This window comes from Prorops nasuta, unplaced genomic scaffold (genome assembly GCF_024137725.1).
Source record: "Prorops nasuta isolate Cenicafe-Biocafe unplaced genomic scaffold, Cenicafe_Pnas_1.2 PNAS00019, whole genome shotgun sequence".
Classification (NCBI taxonomy): Eukaryota; Metazoa; Arthropoda; class Insecta; order Hymenoptera; family Bethylidae; genus Prorops; species Prorops nasuta.
In genome coordinates this window covers 3,969,572-3,990,445 of record NW_027116816.1, presented here as the reverse complement: position 1 = coordinate 3,990,445, position 20,874 = coordinate 3,969,572, and the positions used below count along the sequence as shown (strand labels likewise).

Genomic DNA, 20,874 nt, shown 5'->3' with positions numbered 1-20,874 from the left:
TTTACCCGAATATAGAGAAAGCGTCAAAGGTGAATGTTATACGAGTGACTTAACCTGAATGGTTTCCATCTATCAAGGATTTATTGAACTTGCGCCCCTTTCCCTTACACAGCGATTATAAAATGTTTGACAGAATATGTAATAAAAAAGTTAACTCAACTGATTTTTTAAAGGACAGTTAAAAGAAAGCATAGGTTTTCCAATTATAATGGCTGACATTATTTAAAAAATAAAAGAAAAATAGAATATTATAAAGATGTAAATTGTTACAAGTTGAAATAATGACTTTTCGCGTGTGATATCTAGAGATTCCACGAGTGAGTAAACGCGTTGTAGCGGTTTAGTCCGGAGGAAGGAAACGAGAAGAAAACAACGGAAGAGAATGGAGCAGGAATTCCCCTGAGAATAATTTCTAGAAAAGTAAAGCTCCCGACTGGGCTGAGCGTGTCGTTGAGTTACGATCGTCTTACGCCACGAGTGTGGGGAAAAATGTTTTTTGGCCGAATGTGCTGTAAATGTTGAATAAAAGAAGCATCCTCAAGGCCACATAAAACTCTCTGCAATAGTATACTCCTATCTGTATAGTTGTAGCCCAAACTTGTGACTCTGAGCTTTTTGCTAAATTAAATAACACCCTGAGAATTTAAGATACTATTTGACTAATTTACATATATACGAACGAAGAAAGAAAAGTATTACGTGGTTTCTGGTTATTTTTTTAAATTATATACAAATCACAATTGTTTTACTGTTGAAATTAAATTTCTTAAAACCTTGACGCGATAGCTAATTTCAACCAACACATTTAGATTCGGTGGACCAAATTACCTCAAAAACGATACCGCATATTCAGGTTACAAATATTTGTCGATTCGTGTTATTATTATTATTATAGGTAGATCACTATTACTAACAAATATTTACATTCCTAATTAATCTGGCAATTTGTCAATAATTATATTAATGTATCTGATCGTTATTAAATATATCGATCATTTGTTTGTCATAGCGTTTATCGCCATGTGTATTACACTCGATATTGGATAGTTTCAAAGCTTCATAGGTATAAACATAAAACGTTTATAGGCTGAATAAAAAGTACATAGCGATTCCCTATCGTAAATCGAAGATTAAAGTTTGCTCACGACTAGCCATCAGTATAATTAGAGTTACAAACGTTTCCAAGCAATTAAACGGCTCTTAACATTAGAGTACAAGGCGGATTAACCAGGGACGCGATTAATCGGTTTACCGTAATACAATGAAAATGAATGGACTGGCGCCTAACAGTTTTGCGGTATTATGGAATGAAGCTTTGGAACTATTATCAGAACGTTTTAGTCAACGCATCATAGATATAACGCTAGAAGAGGGCTAGATAGGCACTCTGTACGTACGCAGTACACAGGTATTATAAACCCATCTACCAAACTGTTACAGTTACACTGTGTAACCGTGCACCAGGATGCAGCAAATGAAAAATAAAAGCAAAAAAGAAAGGGTAGATCCGCTGAAATTTCAAATGAATTCTTAATAACCAGAAAATTTTGCGTTATTTACTACCGTCGAATTCACTATATAGGGTTGAAAGGAATGTAGACTGCTGAAGTAAAAAAGTGACTTGCTAAATGTTCAAAGGTTCGACTCGTTTTCTCCCTTTTTCTCCCTCCTTCTCTACTCCCCTATTTTTTTTTCAGTTGACCGTTTTGCTTGAAATTAGTGAGGCAATAAACTTTGGTTGGTACTGACCACTTGCGTGCACCGCTTTAATTTCCATCGTAATGCTCGCTGCGTTAACCAATTTATAACTCTTTCAAGCTGTTGCAATTATGCTTGTTACGAGTTATATTATCCTATTCAACGCGCATTCATTTTATAACCTCTTAACTATTCCATACCGATAGGGTTGCTTTTGTTTTTTATTTTCAAATATTTCAAACATTATAATTTCATTTGGAAGGTTTTATAAAAAATATCTATATACAAACGTTTTTACTTGATGCAGAATATGTACAATTAGTTTTTTAGTAACAGCTTTCACGAAAATGTATGGTTTGCCATTAAACTGAAGTAAGAAAACTAGAAATGTTCAATGATGACAAAGTGTTAATCAATAAAATACGACTGAAAAGAGCTGAGCCAGAAAATCAATTTTAGGACCGTGGCTTGGATTTGTTTTTACCATAGTTTACACTCTGATAACCGAGATAATAACACACGATTAAAAAAGATGTAGATTTCAATTTCATGGTTAAAGCCGCCTACTAATTTAGTGAGAGAAGAATAAAGAAAGGTAAAAGACCCGAGCTAAGCTTAATTAGATAGTCAGCATTAGAAATTCTTTTAATCGCAACGATAGGTTTTGAGTAAAAATTCTCTGTAACATCCTCATGCGGCTTTAGTTTTTCGATCGTGTGGTACTCTTTTCCCCATTTTTCCATTTTCTCATTGGCAAACTCTCTAGCAGCCCATTGGCCCCCTCCTCTGTCCCACAGTCCTCGTAATTTTCGCGGAACTGCGATCCCCCCTCCCATCCTTCTCTTTTCCACCGGAAACATTTAAATCCTCGAATTCCCACCACTCTCCAAGCTCCAAGCGATTACTGGTAGCCCTTTTTTCTCTTCCTAGTCCAGTTGGAGCATTCTCACCTGCGACTGGCATAGGTCCTCTATACGTAGTTGTTTTCTTGTTTTAACTGTGGCAAAATCAAACCGAAAAGTGCTATAACGTTCAACAACAGTAAACTAATTCTTAATAATTTAGGAAAGCTGCTTTCCATTATCTTTCCATTGGAGATTTCAATCAAATGCTTAAAACTTAGAGATAATTGTGTAAAAAAGAATTTTTTACAATGCTATTTTTTCTAAAAATAATGACATATTTATATAGTTAATTGTTGTAACTATAATCATTCTATTGCATTACACTTAAATTTTTAGTTAAATTGCATCAAAGGTATAGTGGAGTAAATTTAAACGTTATTCCATAAAAGGTACATTATTAAAACGTAAAGTATCAGATATTGCTTTTTTGCAGATGTATTTTTATCATTTATATTTGAAAGTTTGTTTTAAGGCACTGTATTAAATACATCGTGCCAGAAATTATGTGATTGATTTATATGTGTGGTGTTTGGTAACCGTATTGTAAACACTGATTATATTGATTAATTTATAGTAATAGCAATTAAATAAATATGTTTACTGCTTCAGGTGTATTATTATTATTGCACACAATGATTTGTGCAAACGTCTAATAATGTTTATTTATCTGCAAAATAAACGAATAATTTTTATAATAAGATTATGCACGAGGATTTCTAAAAAACAAAAGAATTTTTTTGGACAGAAATTATTCAAATTTATCTTGCTTCACAGTCTACACCATGAAATAAAAATCAGTAAATTGATTACAAATTGCAAACAGATACTGTAGCAAAACCTGTATAAGTTGGAAGAGATTTTGCGCTGATTTTAACTCGATTTGTTAGATCTGTAAGTCGAAATAAGCCCCGAAATAATTATAATTTTAAAAAATGTATATTAACTGGAGAGCTACAATGTAGACCATATTTAGAATATCGTGTAGTATTATATTTATTTATCAACACATATAGGAGAGTAAGTAAATCAGATTTCAGTTTAATAAAAATATAATTTTTTTATCTGATGAACTCATTTAACCATTTATCGGATTGGTTTTTAAATTTGATACTCAATCGCTTTTTATTGCTGCATCTTTATAGTCATAAATATTCTCTATATTGGGATTGGAGAAAGTGTCCCGAGGGTTTCCATACAAAATTGAATAAAAAGCTTATTTCTATTCGGTCTATAATTGGCACAGCAATTTATCGCCGATTAGTCTAGCATGGGCAACGTTCATCAACGATTCAGCAATTATTTGACGGTCAGTTTACTTTTATAGCTTGATGCTAGTTTTTCTGATCATGCTAAATTAAAAGTTATTAGCAAACCAACAGCACTGTTTTCCGATAATATATAGGGCTAAGCGAATTTTGGCAGTAAAGTTGATCGTTTATTAAAGCGGATTGCTCATTGTACCATGTCTAAAGGCATATTTTAGTAGTGAGCTACTCGTAACTACTGTTTTTGCTTTTATTAAATTATTTATTAAAATAATTTGCATAACCATAATTATATAGTTTCAATTATAACAAGTAAACATGTTTATTTATAATGATCCAGCCAAAAGGGTGAATTTTTTAATCTAACTTCTTACATTAAATAGTTTTCGGAATTACAGTTACGCAAATTTATAACACTACTGACTGACACACACGTGAGTCATGCACACAGGTGTGTGAATGGCAATTTCCGATAAGTACAGTTGAAAGCAGCTACTGCTACTGTTTGCTTTCCATTAAGAATTTAGCCTACAATATACAGAATTAGAGAGAAAAGTAAAAAAGTCAATAACTAAATAATAAATGATGAGAGAATAACAGCTTTCAATTGAACTACGCCAATTTCCATTGAAGTAATTAATCTATTTTGTGTAGAGCACACACACGTACATACAAAGTATTCCGGGCGACTATTGAAATAAAGCTTTAAGAAAATGTCATTTAAAAATATCTCCGTAGTTCGGCACTTTTTCCTCAGCCTTTATAGTGCACGATATACATAATTCTCTTTATACTTTGGCTAATGGAAGATTCTCGGGGTGTATGACGCAAAATATTCGCTTTGCGGTCGATGACGCAAAGTCGATATTACCCAGGTCGAACTCGTTGGAAAGAGCACTTTCCTGACTGAACGGGGAAACTTCGAAATAGTTTACGCTTTCGATAGCACAGAGATAAGGAAGTGGGGAAGGAGAAACTTTCTTCCTTTTTCACGATTTCAGCCCTTTTTTGCGCGTGACGCGACACCAGAATACGTGCATCTGCACCGGCAGCTGGCGCAAATACTTAAAACATTCGATAAAGTTTCCAGCAAGAAAGCGGGGTGAGCGAGAAAAATATCGGGAACGTATGAAAAAGGGTTAATGTGTCAAAGAGGGTAGGAAGAGGATAGTGCTATATAAGAAAGGTGCGTGGTGTGTGTTGTAAAAAATCCAAGGGAGAGAGAGAGTATGAGGGGTTGGAGGGGGGGGGGGGCTATCGGGAAGGAGAGATATCCGGTATAAGTGAGATGACGGAAGTCTCAGTTTGATCCTTTTCGGTTTTTCAGGCGCCTCAGTAGGCAGCTCTGGCTCGGCATAAGAGTGAGGTAGGTCATAAACGATAGTGCCTCGTAAAATCCGAACTCGAGAAAATAGCTTCAACTGCAAGTCGACAAATATGTTTCTCCTATTATTGTTTGAATGGCGAGAGAGCAAACTGTGCCGAAATCCTTTTGCGATTCTCAATCCTCATTTTTTATTTCCTCTTGGGTACAAGAAACTTCTTGGATGAAATTATAGATATAACATTTGAAACAGAAATTTTCAATGCGAGTATAAAAAACCGGTCCTCGAATAAAAATTTAACCCTCGCATTTATTTTTTTCTCAACAATGATATATATCGTGTATGTACATGTATATTTCTGGAATAAAATTGACTTGTGGTTTATTATCGTATGCTCGTGTAATGAAAGGACCAGTGCCGAAGAATTAAAAAGTATCTTGCATTATTTGTAAAGCTTTTTCTCTTAACTAGGTTTCACCGTCAGTTTTAATCAAGGATTTATTATTACATAGGAAAATCTGTTTAAAACGAAAAAGACTAAGTTAATTTTGTTAAATATACCTGCAACTTGGCACTGCTCGAATTAAAACAAATATAGTATGAGAAATCAGGTGCATTGAATATAGCAAATGTTTATTACAAATGATCCAATAATTACAAAAGTAGTGAAAATTAAATTAAAATTGTAATTACCAATACTCGTACAATATTATCATATTTTATTAACACAAAATGGTTGCATAATAAATCAATATTATAAATAAGAAAATCCATAGCATTTAAATAGTTTAATATTTTTTTAAATGAATTATAAGACACCTGTATGCGATTATGAAATTTTAAATGTGATATATAAATAAGATTTGGATATTAAATTTATACAAACTTGTGAAAAATGTTATAAATAACCTTTCAGCATAGAGATGGCGTTAAAAACGAGGTTGCAGGATTTCAAATATTCATCCTAGTATTACCCTCTGCATAATATGATTACAGCACTATAACGAAGTTGAATAAGATTAATATACAGGGGTTGATGGGGGGTTAGGTACCTTTCAGATATAGGGTAGAATCCGATTTATGTTTATGGTGGGATAGTGGGGAATGAGTGTAGTGGGAGGGGGGGGGGGGGATACAGGAAGGCATCAGCATACGAGTCGTTTTGCGTCTAAACCGGACGTATCGGCAAAATCGATTTGATTACGTTGAGCGATCAAATGCAAATTTGCTTTCCCGGAGAATATCACGATCGGAGCTGCCATTTTCGAGATTCCGCTCCGTTGTCACTACGTTCGCATCAGCTGCACCTTCATTCACTCTCGGTCCAATACCACCCTCTCCCCTCTCTAACTCGTTCACTCCACCCCTACGAACCTTATTTTCATCCGTCCACACACACACAAACACGCGTGCACACGTCCACAAAAGGCATTATTTATCTCTATACATTTCCATTTCTTTTCTCATCCACTGTACCGATTAATTGGCTCTCTTGTCGCTCAGGCAATCCTAAAACTTCTCATTAAAGTCGTCCAATCAGTGCAACTATCCTAAAATAATCGCTTTGACGATAATCAACTCGCTGCACGCGCTACTGAAATTTTAACGTCGACGTGATACCAATCAGAAATATGATTTAAAACTGAATAATTTACGTATGAGAAAATGTAAGAAAAAGCGTATTCATTTTTATTTGTTTATATCAGGAAGGAAAATGGTTGGTTCGAAAAGTCGAATTAAGTGAGACTAGTAAAATGTAGGGTATGGAGTGGGAACGTGCGCAATCTCCATGTGTTGGTGAGATTCTGCAGTTTCTTGAGGCACAAGTCTAGTTGGGCTCCTTTTGTGGACAATGGCCTTGTCTGCCGATATCTCGATAGCAATGCAATCGTGGCTAAAGCCCACGGAAACGTCCGCCTTTTTCTTTTCCTCCATGACAATGTCAGCCAGTCCAGGTTTCTCTGTGTCTGTATGTGTATGTGTGCGAGGAAGAGAGAAATCTTGAAAAATATCACAGCGACAACGCCGAGATCAAACGATTCAGCCCTTTTTTAACCAGTGTCCTCTCTTTTCCTCTCTTCCATTTTTTTTAGATCTCTCTCGAAACTCTTTTGCATTTTCCGTTTGTCCCTCACTTCAAGCTTCATAGCATTCTGCTATACAGCATACTTTCTTCTCCTAAGTCTATCTTCATCATGCATAATCTTCCCTTTCTTGATTCCACCATCTATTCTTCCTCTTCTCAAGAGACCAGAGAATGCAAAGCCAAACATGAGAAAAAGTGAGATTCAAAAAGTAGTTTTGCCTCTTCGTTTGAATGCAAGTTCACTTATTTTTATATTAATGAGATTTTTTATTACTATGTTTCCTTTCTACAAATTAGATTTTAAATATTATCAAAAAAGGAATTATTATATAATATAAAGTTCTTGTGATGTAATTTTTTTGATCGTAAATCTAGGTCAGAGCAATCCAGTAAATAAGCAAATGTTCTGAGAAAATATTGGCGAAAAATAAAAGTGTAGATATATTTGAAATGATGAAGGTAACGAGGGAACTAGTTTCTTCGAAAAAGACCATTAAAGAATATACGACGAAACGATTTTACGAGTTTTTCGTAGTTTTAACTCACGCGGATAAAAGCGTGCTAAATTTATTCGGGAATACTATTTCTCAAATAAATGGCTTACAAAGCACCAATAACGAATACAAAATTGATTTTCAAAAACTCCTTCGTGCTGTATAATTATAGTGGCTAGCTGACCATTTCTGTACGAGGACTATAAATACACTATAAATATCGTTATTTTAATATTACACGAAATATGTAGCAATTTCGTATTTTATGCAACTATCAATTTTATATCCTACCTCGATCTTTAAATATTTTATTTGATAATGTGTCATTTTATAGCTATAATGGAATTCAATAAAAAACGAAAAAATAAATCTTTTTAAAAAATCATTATTACTTTGTTTAAAAAATATATAATCAATGAGGATACTCCAATTGTCTGAATATTTAATAACCAGTAATAATAATAATTGGCATTAAAAATGATAAAATATTTAAAACATTTAATTTGATTAACTTTATTAATAATAATCTTTATCATCATCCATCTTTGAAGAATCTTCAGATTGATATTTAAATATCAGTTTATGGTCCAAACATTTTACCAAGAATTTTCGCTTTTCAGCTCCGTTCAATACTGACGGGTGATACATTTTCATTGGGATCTCAGATTTACGTCTGAAATTTTTTAGTCAGATACGGGTCTTTCTCGATCGATTTTCTACTGCAAAGTTGAATAACGTCGTAACTCGCGATTTTATTAGACAACATCCATAGATAATGGTGCACCAGCAGCCGCAATTGCATTTTATCAAACTGCTATGGTAACGCTTACTTCCCATAGTTCTTCTTGCTCTTGTCCTATCATATTACTCCTATCAATATCAGCTTTCGCGAGCCATGTACCATCGTGTCTGCAATTTCAATATCATTTTTCGTTCACTATGTACGTGTAAATCCAATATCACCTTGGTTACATCTACGTCATCTTTAAGCTCAAGTGTTCTTCAACCTTTTTACGATTGGTTGCTAATTCGTTTCTACTTCAAATATTCTTTGTATATAATTTCAGCCCTAATTAAAATGAGAGACACATTTTTAAAGTATTTGTGCGATTTTTATTGATTATGATATTTAGTTTTGAAGCTCTAAACCCAAGCCCCATATTTCTTAGTCGTTATGATATCATTTATTATATAATGATTGTAGCAAATCGTTAATCGCTAAGGACAATCAAGGAAAGAATTTGAGTTTAACGCTTCGAACTAATTATTGAGAAAGTTGGCCAAACAAAATTGCTCCACAGGAAGCTCCTGTCAAGGGAAGTCTGGGAGAATGCGCTTTTAGTTGGAAACTGTCTCTCAGTGTCTCGGTAAATCTGTTTGATGAAATTCCCATCACTTTTAAGTTTCTAAATGTGAAAGAGAATAGATAGAGAGCATGAAAGAGAAAAAGAAAAGTAAGAGATAGAAAATAAGTTGGTCTAATTTATTTCTACTATAAAATATAATTCTTATCAGTCTGAAACCGTTTTTTAATGGTTATATATATGAATCATGTTGGCAATATTATTAAGTAAAAAATTATCACAAGCTATTTGAAAGTTAATGCAAGGGAGTCTTAATTTTATTGATTTAATTATAGAAAATAAGAGAGAAAGAGAGTAGAGTGGCGATGTGAGAAATTATTCAGGCTACAGTTGCAGTGAAAAACTTTTGGTTAAATCAGAGGACAGATTTTAAAAGCGCAAGAGTCGCAGTCCTTGGTGAATTAAAATTTTTATTAGCACGGAATTAATTTCTTGATGTAATATGCAATGGGTAAAAAGCGGCGGAGCTTAGGGGAGGAAGACTAAGAGTTGGAATTAAAGGGAGTCGAAAGTGGAGAAAAAAAGTAAAGAAAGTGAAAATTAGGGCAAGTGAAATACGGTAACGAGGGAGAAAAAGATAATAAAGAAACGCACGTGCATTCAACATTAATTAAACATTAGTCAAATGAAAGGCAATTAACATGTCAGACACTGGTAATCAACAGAATAAATCGCTGCTTTATATCTACGCTTCTTCAGTTCTATTTACTGATTTTTCACTACTTTTCGAATGCAATACATATGCTACTGATCCGTAGTCTCCTCCAAAATTGTCAACTCTCCAAAGAAACGACAAAAGTCATTCAGAAAAGCTTACTCGAATATAATATTTCAATCTGACCATAAGACAAACCAAATTCTATTCTTGTAAATAACATATAGCGATCTAAGAAGAATTTACCAAGTTCTTAAAGATCAATTTAAATGCAATTGTAGTGCTGATTTAAAAAACTACGAACATTTGATACTTTAGCCGGATTTTCGCTTCGATTTCCTAGGCAGTAGATTCATTGTAGTGACTGGTGGAATTAAAGAAAATCAGGTTTTTCTTTTTGGAATCAGCAGGGCAGACTCCTACGAGGACTCGCTAGCTTGATACGGAGCCACGTGGTAATTGAACCTTAAGTCTGGCGATTAGCTGTAGCTATAGTATATCTAATTGTAAGAGCCAGAGGATTCTGTCCTTCTCCTAGCGTTAATTTAATTACACTATTCTTACCCCCTTCACTACTGTCATGCTCATTCGGTTGCAACCCTAGCAATACATTTCAAGAAATCCTTGACAAAATATACGATGTCACGTAGGAAATTTTCCTCTTCCAATCACGTCTTTCTTAACTATCTATTTACTACCCCAATCACCCTCAAATCACTCACAATAGCTAGCGCTTCGCAGCAATTATCTTGTCAAATAAACAATTCAATGCAAAGCTATATATATATATATATAAACCAGCTGAAGAAAAATTACTTAAAAACTACGTTATGCCACTGTTGAACGTCCTGATGCAAAACGTGCCTTTCTGGATTTAATTGGGGAGCAACTTTTTCCGGAAAAGTTTTAAGAGAGGAGGAATTATCGGTTGGTCGTTTGGGCCACCAGGTGAAAAGAATTCTGCAGTTAAGCTGGAATTTATTATAGTGGAGGTACCGTTTATTTTTTTGCTTGGGATTAAAATCGCAGGGTAACCGGATTATCCAGCCAGTGGTGGGGGGATAATGAATATCTTCTGGGGCGGTTTCGTAGGGTACAAGAATGGCCTTGAAATAAAGTCCGCAGCCTGCACAGTTAAGAGTTAGATGCCGATTTGGGAAAAGGAAAAAGAAACGCGAGGCTGAATGCAATTTAGACCGATAAAAGAAATGGAAACTTTGAATTTCCAAAGCTCATTCCCTCCCACTCTAATAGTGTTCTGGTAATCAGTGTTTGTCAAACCGTTTTCGCGCCCAGGGATTTTCTAAGCTAGGATAATCCGATTTTTTCCACAGATTTTACGACGATGTGGCGAAAAACAATTCAAGACTGACCTAGGCAAGATATAATGGACCGGTAAATCAACTTGGAGAAGAAGTTAATCGATTTCGATTACCCCTCGCTGGGTTTCCAACTGTTCGACACCACTGTCTCGTTCAATTATCAGTTGCTTGACCCCATTTCTACCCCCCCCCCCCCTCCCTCATCTTCCCTTGTCCACTCTCTTCTACCCAAACACACAATGCTATCCCAAAAGTCATACAATTATACTGGTCCAAAGTCAACAATTAGCATTTCATCAATTCCTTTATTGTTTTCATTCAATATTTTGTTCCACTCGGTTAATTTCTTTGATTGGCTATCCCGTTTCTCATTGAATCGTTAGATTACTCGCTAAAATTCGTTCAATGGCTAAAAGCCGATAGTCGACCATATTTTGATTAGATTTTACAGAAAGATCAAATACACCTGTATTTTACATATAAATTGCTTTTGGTTGAATTTTTTGGAAAAAGACTATTGATTCTTTTAAGCGGGTTCTTCATGCATGAGATAATTGAGCAATTTAAATCATGTTAAAAAAGTTATTTTGGGACCGCACTGAAAACATTCTTTTGTTTCTATTCCTTATATTACAAAAATGAATTATTTTTATATTTGAGCTTGTATCGATAAAAGCTTGATTAAGGTAAAAAAGGAGGAATACTTTGCAAGAAATTCGAGTGGTTTAGTATAAGTCCGTAATAAAGTGGTAAGATTTTGATTATCGATGGGGAATAAGAGTGTTTATATTGACTTAATAAAGGACCTGAAAATGGGATAGATGAAAAACAGTCAAAGGGCAATTGCAGAGAAAGGTTGGTAATTGGTGAATTCTACGACGTACACAGGAATAAGGTTGACGAAAGTAATATCGGTATCCACGGTATTACAGGGAAGGGTCGTAAATTTCTATTGGGGCATTTCCAGCATTGACTATCAGCCGTAACTTGGAAGCATATCGAGCGTGCGTCTATTTCAATTGAATAAAAAGTTTGAAAAAAAAAACCGAATGGATAATTAATCCATCAAGGCTGAAAGCATTTTGCTGAATGGAGAAGCGTAAATTTCATACTCCTAATAGCACTCGACTGAGCTTTCATCAACAGTATGTACTGTCTAAATACCAATTACTTAAAATACGTCCCAGTCAGTTAACTTATCAGCGTCAATTTATAACAGAATAATAGACTCTCTTTTCTTAGAAAATCTATAAAAAATTTTAATTACGAAAATGACTCGTATAAAGAAAGACAGGAATATGCCAATGTCGAGCAGTTTGCCTCTAGTATATCGTTCATAATATTTCCATCTCGTATTTAGTGTGCTTCTAGGCGAATTCGAGAGAATGCTTTCTCGAGAGCTATTATATAGAGATAAGGAGGAAAATGTTGAGCAGCGTATTAAACGAATGATTAGTACTCGCAACGTAAAATTGCTAAATAATTCATTGACACGAAGAAATATATTATGAATAAGTAATCAGAGAGAGAGAGAGAGAGAGAGAGACTTTATAGGAGAAACGCGCGAAGGAAGATTTCCAGAAGTAGAATTTAGTTGAAAGCAAAATATTAAATATTGCAACTGGTGTTCATTGTGCTATTTGCTCTCCCACGTACCATTTCCGGTCTAGAAAGGAGGCGCTAAGAGGAAACAAATCACGAGTATCTGTGCTGGTGAAGAATGTTTTCCCGCCCCTTTCGCGTTGAAACTTTTCTCCACTGCTATTTGTTTGTGCAAATTTCACCAACCAAGCGTAATAAGGACGGCATTGCAGCAGTAACATTTGTTGAGGCTGCAGAAATAAGAGCTAGGAAAGTAAAGAATGAAAAGAAAAGAGGATAAAAGAAGGGAGAAAAAAAGGAAGTGCTTGGTGGAAACGAATGGCTGCCAGGAAACTTCGTTAAATAGCTAACGGCGTTGCCATTTTTACTTGTTCTCAGGGAAAGTGCGTGAAATTGAATTTGACGACCTAACGTAATGAAAAACTCGACTGTAACCTGATAACCGACAGATCCGCGTAAAACTTCATTAGGCCGGCCTGAAAGCTGCTATCGCATTTCTCCCAATATCATTTTATACTATATAAGAAACGTCCCCCCCCCCCTACCCCCCTTCGACGCTTCTGAAAATCGGTTTTTCCAAATATTGAATTTCTTCGATTGAAACATCAGTACGGATGAACGATAACGCTCTAATCGGAAGCCTGAAACAAATTTTCAAAACTCCGCAGTATACCGTAATGTTATATATATAATAGAGTTTTTATCAGAGTCTGATATGTTTACTCTCGAAGCGCCACTATAGCGTTTAATAATGATTTGTTAAGGTAATAAGCGATTTATTGCCTACTAATTAGCATAATTGATTTATCGGACCGAGTACGACGAGAGATTTGCCGCGAATCGTTTTGCCATTTGCTTGTTAATACGACGTTAATGGCTCAGCTGAAATATTCCCGGAAACGCAACATAAAGCCCCCAGGGTGACTTGTTTTGGCTTCAACGAAAAACCCTATACTAATTTCCCTACAGTCATCCAAATTATCCCATTAGCATCAGTTTTTATTAGCTCCAATCCTTTACAACATCCATTTTAATGTATTCATAAATAAATTCTTCATTTAATTCATCCTATACCCTGTCATATTACTTTGCATTTTTTTATCTTTGATTATACGTTCGTTTAATAAATTTATGTGAAAATAGTAAATTGCGTGATGCAAGTTAATTAGAGAATATTAAAATGCGCGATTTATATCGGAGCCACTTTATTTACTGCGTTAATTTCGAGGCGTTAATTAGATGTTTTGAGAAAAATTGCTGCAGTGACGCGTCTACTTTTTTTTAGCAAAGAATAAGAAGAACTTTTGCGATTGCCATTCGTTGCTTTCCGAGAGCGTAATGCATTTCTTTTTTCCGCTCTGTCGATCTGATAATCAATTCGAAAAACGAATCTCTCGTAGAAATTAACGGTCGACTAGACCGGGGAGAAAAGTAAGATTATTAATCACGAGATATTTTGCACTCTGCGAGTCGTTGAGGGGGCTGTGCGTCTTCGCTAGCAAAAAAGTAACGATACGAATAGTCTGCGAATTAAAATGAATCGCCCAGTGAAGGAAAGACTAACTAAAGCGACACTATTAGTTCATCCAATTTTTTCTCACTCAAATCAAATTAATTGATAAATAATTGCTTTAAGTTCATTACAGTATTGACCCTTAAGAGCCCAATGACCTCGCTTTGGGAACATGGTACTTATCCCATAGTAAAAAAAAGTCCTTATATAATACAGAAATATAATAACATTATAAACCAACTAAATATGTTGAATTTATATCTAAATAAACCAGTTTAAATCTTTAGCTTAAATTTTCATCCTTATAAACGTTTTGGAATCGCACCCAATTTACAATTGTTTTATGAGCGAATATAAAAAAAGCTCTCGTTCGTTAAAGGCTAAAAGAAATTTATAAAAACGCAGCACAAATATTGATGTTTGGAGATATAATTGACTTGATTTAATTATTTAATATGCGATCTTCGAGTGTTTTTGAAAAGTGGATTGAATAGAGTGATTATTCGTATATTTTGTAAGTTTTAAAGTGAATTTATTTGTCTTTGAACTCGAAAATCGCTTAATTTGTCAATTTCTTATATTTTACACTAAGTATCATTAAAGTTTTAAGATCTTATTTATTTTGCAGTTACAGACGCGTTTCACAGTAAATAAAGCACAATGATGAGGTCAACAATAATACCACTTACCGCCTGTAATATCCAATCTTGGTATAAGCCAATTTTCAAATAATTTATTATTTATATCCTCCTTTGTGAATAATACAAGCTTGTTTCGACTTGAAAACATTTCTCAATTTATCCTCTGGAAAATTTAATAAATCTCCTTAAGGCATTTTAATTTTTTGCACAAAGTAGAGTCAAGTCGTAGGTACAAATTTTTAGTAAAAAGTAAAAGGGATAAAAAGGGAAAAAACATAAAAGTGTGGGAAATGTTTCAAATTATGGCGCGTTCATAGGATTTCCAATAGTTTTCCATAAAGGGAATAGGGAAAAGTCGAAAAAAAGAAAAGAAACTATTTAAATGGTACCAGATTGGATAATTTTTTCCTTCGTGAATGCAGGATTGGAGAAATCAATTTTAAAGCAAAATGCCATAGACTGAACAAAATAAAAAGACTTGGTGAAATAGGGTCCCTTGACCTTATTAGCCAGATACTTTTGAAATTTATATTAGGCACAGCCTACGGAGCAATTTCTACTTCCCATGGAACTTGGAAGATAACGATCCCCCGTAGACTCTTCCAGTTATATTGACGAAAGCTCTAACGAAATTTGCTCTAATCTCTCTGCTGAATCTTCCAAGAGCCCTTTCCAAACTTTTACGCCTCACGCAAATTCCACCTTATATATACCTATATACACTTTACATCCTTCCACGCGCAAGACCTTTTCATAGGAACGCTCTTGCGCTTGATGTTGGGGAGTTCCTAAATTCCTATTAAAACCTCCCTCGCTACGACTTATATCTCACTCATCAATTAATCGTCTTACAAACTTTTCGTTTAAGTGAAATTTTTCTTCAAAATGATATAGCTGCATAATATAGCTGCATAATATAGCTGCATAACTGAGTAATTTGTTACTCAAATATCCTACTGTTTCATTTTTACATTAGTATAAAATTGTGAAAGCGAAGAAAACTTTTGAAATAAAATATGCGGTTGAAAGAAATTGGTCACCACTACTAACAAGCAAAGCTACCCTTGTGCATAATTCACGGAACAGCATGAAAAGTAAAATAGGGTCATCCTTGGATAAATATTTTTCATGATGCTGTAACTGAAAGGACATTCGTTCCATGTGAATCTGTATTGTATAAAACAAGAAATATTGCAAACTTATTATTTATTTGCATATTTATTAAAAAACAAATAATATTGTCATTCTTTGGAAAAAATATGTACACCGGAAATTTGTATATATCTTAGAACTTTTTAATTCAGGATTAAATAAAGTTTTCAGTATATTGTGTAAGTAGGAAGCTTATAGGGTAGTACTACTTAAGTAGATAAAATAAAGATATAAGCAGACGTGAAGTAATCCATTTGTTCTCGTATTTCAGCAAAAGGTTGGCGGGTCTTCGCACTCATAATAATATCAGTGATGAAAGAGGAGGGGATGAAAGGTGGTTAGGAGGTTGAAGGTGATTGAAGGTGGTTGGAACGGGGCTGAAGATGGCATAAAGGCAAACGATAATAGCTCTCGTGCGCGGCGATGCTTATCGCCAAGTGCCGCAGCGGTAGAACATATTTTCACCTACCCTTTGCACACGCTTCGTTTATACTTTACAGCCCCCCCCCCCCTCCCCTCCTCCTAACCCATCTCCTCTCACTCTTTCTCTCTCTCTCTATCGTTTGCAATGAAAGTAGCTATAAGTAACGAGTCAGTCCCAGGAACTTTATACTACCGTTGGCCGGAAACCGAAGTTCCTCGCTATCACCTTTTTAACTAGCTCTGCTACTTACCGGCATTTACTCCTCTACTCTTTATCCACATCTTCCGCACTTGGCGAAATCTTACACTTAAAAGCTCCAGAAATAATCCATTTATTTTCACCCTTGGATTTATTGCTTTTAATCGCTATTCAATGAAATAAAACTACGATTCAGTACGTATTTTTTTAATTATAATAATTAATAATTTGACGTTGATATTTTTTTTATATAATTATAATTTAGTGTTTACAATCAACATTATTCGTTTATTATCCATGACAACTAATCATTGACTCTTTATGATCTCATCAAATCTTGTTTATCACGAAACCACTCTCGTACACGTCATTTTTATGTGATGTCATCGGTCAATGGAACGTTTTAAAATTTGTACGCCTAAAGTAAATAATAGCAATTAAATAAAAATGAATGGAAATTTGATAAATCTACATGATATAAATTAAAGAGTATTGGAATAAATTTCTCGAGTGATACAAGATAAATTTGAGAAACCTGTACTAAAGTATTTTTACTGAAGAGAAAAAAAGGGGGAGTGGAGAAAAAATCTGACCGTGTAATCTGGATTAATTTCATTGATTAAAGTGTAAACTATATTGTCGTAAATCGATGGGACAGTTTTTGGTCTGGGAAGGTATATAATAACGAGGGTCTGTGCAATTCCGTACGTTAATCTTTTTTATGGGTGGGGACCGCTCGATAAAAGCCTCGTTATAGTTTGGATAAAAAGCCTCGAGAATACGTGACCCGATGAATAGCTTGTCCTGGAAGATTGCTGAAAAACCTAACGGATGGACAAGAATGCACGCTTAATGCACTCGAACGCACCTGAATGCGTTGGATCGGAAAGAAAAAGTAAAAGCAAGCTAACGCCTTTAGCTCTGCTGAATTCTATTAATTACAGACGCGGCATGCTACGACCATTATCGCAATTATACACTTTGCCACATGTACAGATACCCACACACACACACACACATTCATGGCGAGTATATTACCAGGTCTGGCGCGTGTTCCTGCAAAATTCTCCAATGTCGATAAAGCTCTCGTCCATTTACTGAAAAAAAGGAGAAAAGTGCAATTTGCTGAACGGTGTAACATAAACGCACTGATCAAAGATTTCTCTGAAACTTTTGCCATTTTTTATCGCAATGCACCATTTTTTAATGTTTTTTTATGTCAAGCTCGAGTTTAACTCGAAATTCGTAAATCAACTATGTTTACCGTACGGAAATAAAATAAATCCACAGAGTCAGCAAACGAGCTTAATAAATAGAACGAGCACAGCAGCAACTGAAACAAATGGGTAACGAATAAGGAAACAAAGGAGCGTGCGAATAATAAGATAGATCTGTATAATATGGAAGACGAAGGGAGATTTTATGAGGTGTGTTAATCATCGGGGTTTATTGAATTAAGCGTATGTTTGATAAATAATTGCGGGTGCTAGCGGTGCGGAAAGTTTAGATCGAACGTATATAAGCACGTGATCGATAAGGCAAACCAGACAAGGAATTTAACGCGAACGAGTAAAATCCACTTTGCGGTTTTATCGCACTTGGCGCTATGTGGACCACCCCGCTGGAATTACGTGGATTTACAGGTATCATTTGAAAACGACGTCCGTTGCCAATTATCTATGCAGCAATTCGACCGCACGTGTGCAATTCTCGACCAATCACCCCGTCCTAAGAGAGAATAAGGTACGAGAGGGGCGATTGCGAAGAGTTGCCCGATCGGTTTAAAAACTGCTTGCGCACCGATATTAAGAGCTTGTAAAAGGTTGAAAAGCTTTAAAGTGGGTTAAAAAGGTAGTTGGGCATTGCCGAGGGTACAGACCCGAGGAAAAGTTGAAAAAGATGGCTGTAGAGAATATCTTCCACGGAGGGCTAGGAGGGGAAAGAGATAGGGACAGGGAGAGCAGGAGAATGGGCTTGAAATTGAAGGACGTTGAGAATGTGTTAAAGGCAAGTTAAGACTCGAGTGGTTTCGAGAGTTGTTTAATGAGATAGTGTATAAAATTGAATGCACGTTTAAATGCAAAGTTGCAATTGTTAGATGAGTTGGATTAAAGTAGCTTGAAAATGGTTTTGAGAGCCAGGGGACAGAAGTGGGGCAAGGATGGACATGCGAAGAGACACACGGAGCATTAAGGTAAATAAGTAAAGGTTAGTTATGCAAATGTCTGGCATCGAGTAACGCGATACAGGCAAATTAACGTACGTGCCACTGGCACCCGCTCAATGTAAATGACTTAAGCCGTTTACCTACTGCAAATCCAGTGCGTTACCAACACTATAACAACGTCCATGAATTCATACTTCATCATTGCTTGTTACAGAGGAGAATCGAGCTGGTTCAATTGTACCTAACCCTTGCTCCCCGAAATTGCATAGTTCGTCCACTATATATCGTTATGTTTCAAATTTTCCACAACGTATTCTATGCTTTGACCCATACAATAAAATCATGCAGAGATTTATCCACCATACAGTTATTGTATTCGACCAAAAGATGAGCAATAAAGTTAATTGGCTAATTTCTTTAACGCTAGAGGATAATTGATGATCAATTATGCATTTGCAAAGTGGTAAAAGGTTTATTATAATAAAATATAGCAGGTCCAGGATCACACCCCTTTAATGTGGCGAGCAAATATTGTAGCACACGTAGCAAACCTAGCAGAAAAACTGGTTATAACGAATAATATGAAATTGAGTATTCATTGAAATTCATTATGTTTTCTTTTTTTCCATAAAGCAGTAATTTTCATGCGAGTCGATTAATTTCTGATAATCCCGAACGTAAATGTGAAAAATATGTCGATTATAGTTGAAAAAGAAATGAATAGAGGGATTTGGTAGAAATTGCTTAAATGGGAGATATTTTCTCTTCACTTTTAACGTTTCCTCTCCGGTACAGTGAATTACTTCCTGATTACTTTAATCATCAACACTCTTTTACGTTGTAAATCTTTTCTCAAGAAAATCGTATTTTTTATTTCTTTCCTCCTTCCTCTACAAAGCTGTACGTTAAGTTTCAATTTATTTATATACTTCATCCCCATACTACAATTTCCTCAAATTTCCTTCCTCGTAGTCATTGAACAAAATTACAGTATTTAATTCTATTTGCAATAGGATTTTTATTAACATCTTCTAATATCTATGCAATTTGACTGCTTCATTTTATCTTATGGTAATTCGTCCTCGTGTTGGTAAAGTTAGGTCTGAGGAATTCGTTTGGCAGGCTCGATCTATGGAGACCATACGTCAGATCGACAGTTCTCATCTTAGAAAAGGCGAGAAAGGTAGGAAAGACGTCGGCCAAATCGTCTGTTAAGACTATGCGAATCTAAATGGATTTTCTCGAGGATATCCGGTGCACCTGCAATCCCAAGCAGCCAGGATATCTGAAAATGGTATAAATCGTCGACAAATCAGCCCATTCGAAATCAGCCAGGAAACCTAAGAGGACCTTGTTCATGTAAGCTGCAGCTATACAAGAGCTACCTTATATCATTTTGTTGAATTGTTCTCTTCAAAATAATATATATGTATATACTTATCTCCTTTAAAATTGAACGAGCATGTCCAACTTTATTCCAAGGAATTTAAAAACAACTAACGTACTACAATGAATTATTCATGAAATTTGACTATAATCGGTCTCCATTAATTTATGCAAATAGTTAGTATCTTAACGAGTAAAAGTGTAAAGCCGGTATTTTTTAAATTAAAAGTAACTTGTTCGACGTAGTGCTAAAACTTTTCGAAAAAGATTTAATCAAAGTGGTAGTTAGCCAAATGATCAATTTGCCTTTATTGTCCATTTAGTATATATATATATATATATATATATGTATATTTTTAGCCCCGACCTTTTCTACTCAATTTATTTTTCAACCTGACTTTGCGTGACTTATCAATCAAATTTCCTTGCGATTGCTCCTTTTTTCAATCGCTGGGAATTCTGACTATTTTGTGCGAAAGTCGAGGAGCTCATTTTATTTCAAGTCACCGGTGTATCCTCCGCAGGGCAGAAAGGAGCAAGGAGCTTCTTGAAGTTGAATAGAAAAACTTGTAGGATAGGAGTGAGTAGGAAGAGGAGGAGGAGGAGGAGGAGGAGATGAAGCGAGTACGGGGGTAGGGAATTCCGGAGACATCAGTTCAAACGAGTAAGTTGTAAAT

General features: G+C 35.2%; 1 protein-coding gene across 3 annotated transcripts in view; it reads right to left on the bottom strand.

Annotated features, from left to right (window-relative positions):
- Window positions 1–20,874, bottom strand: part of LOC136780393 (protein rhomboid-like) — a 68,592-nt gene that overhangs the window by 23,164 nt on the left and 24,554 nt on the right. The window contains exon 1 of one of the 3 annotated variants that reach the window (XM_066738712.1): window positions 17,683–17,737. The exons of the other annotated variants lie outside the window; for them this stretch is intronic. The gene's annotated coding sequence lies outside the window, so the exon portion shown is untranslated. Of the gene's footprint in view, window positions 1–17,682; window positions 17,738–20,874 lie in introns of those variants that run through there. 3 annotated transcript variants of the gene reach the window in all.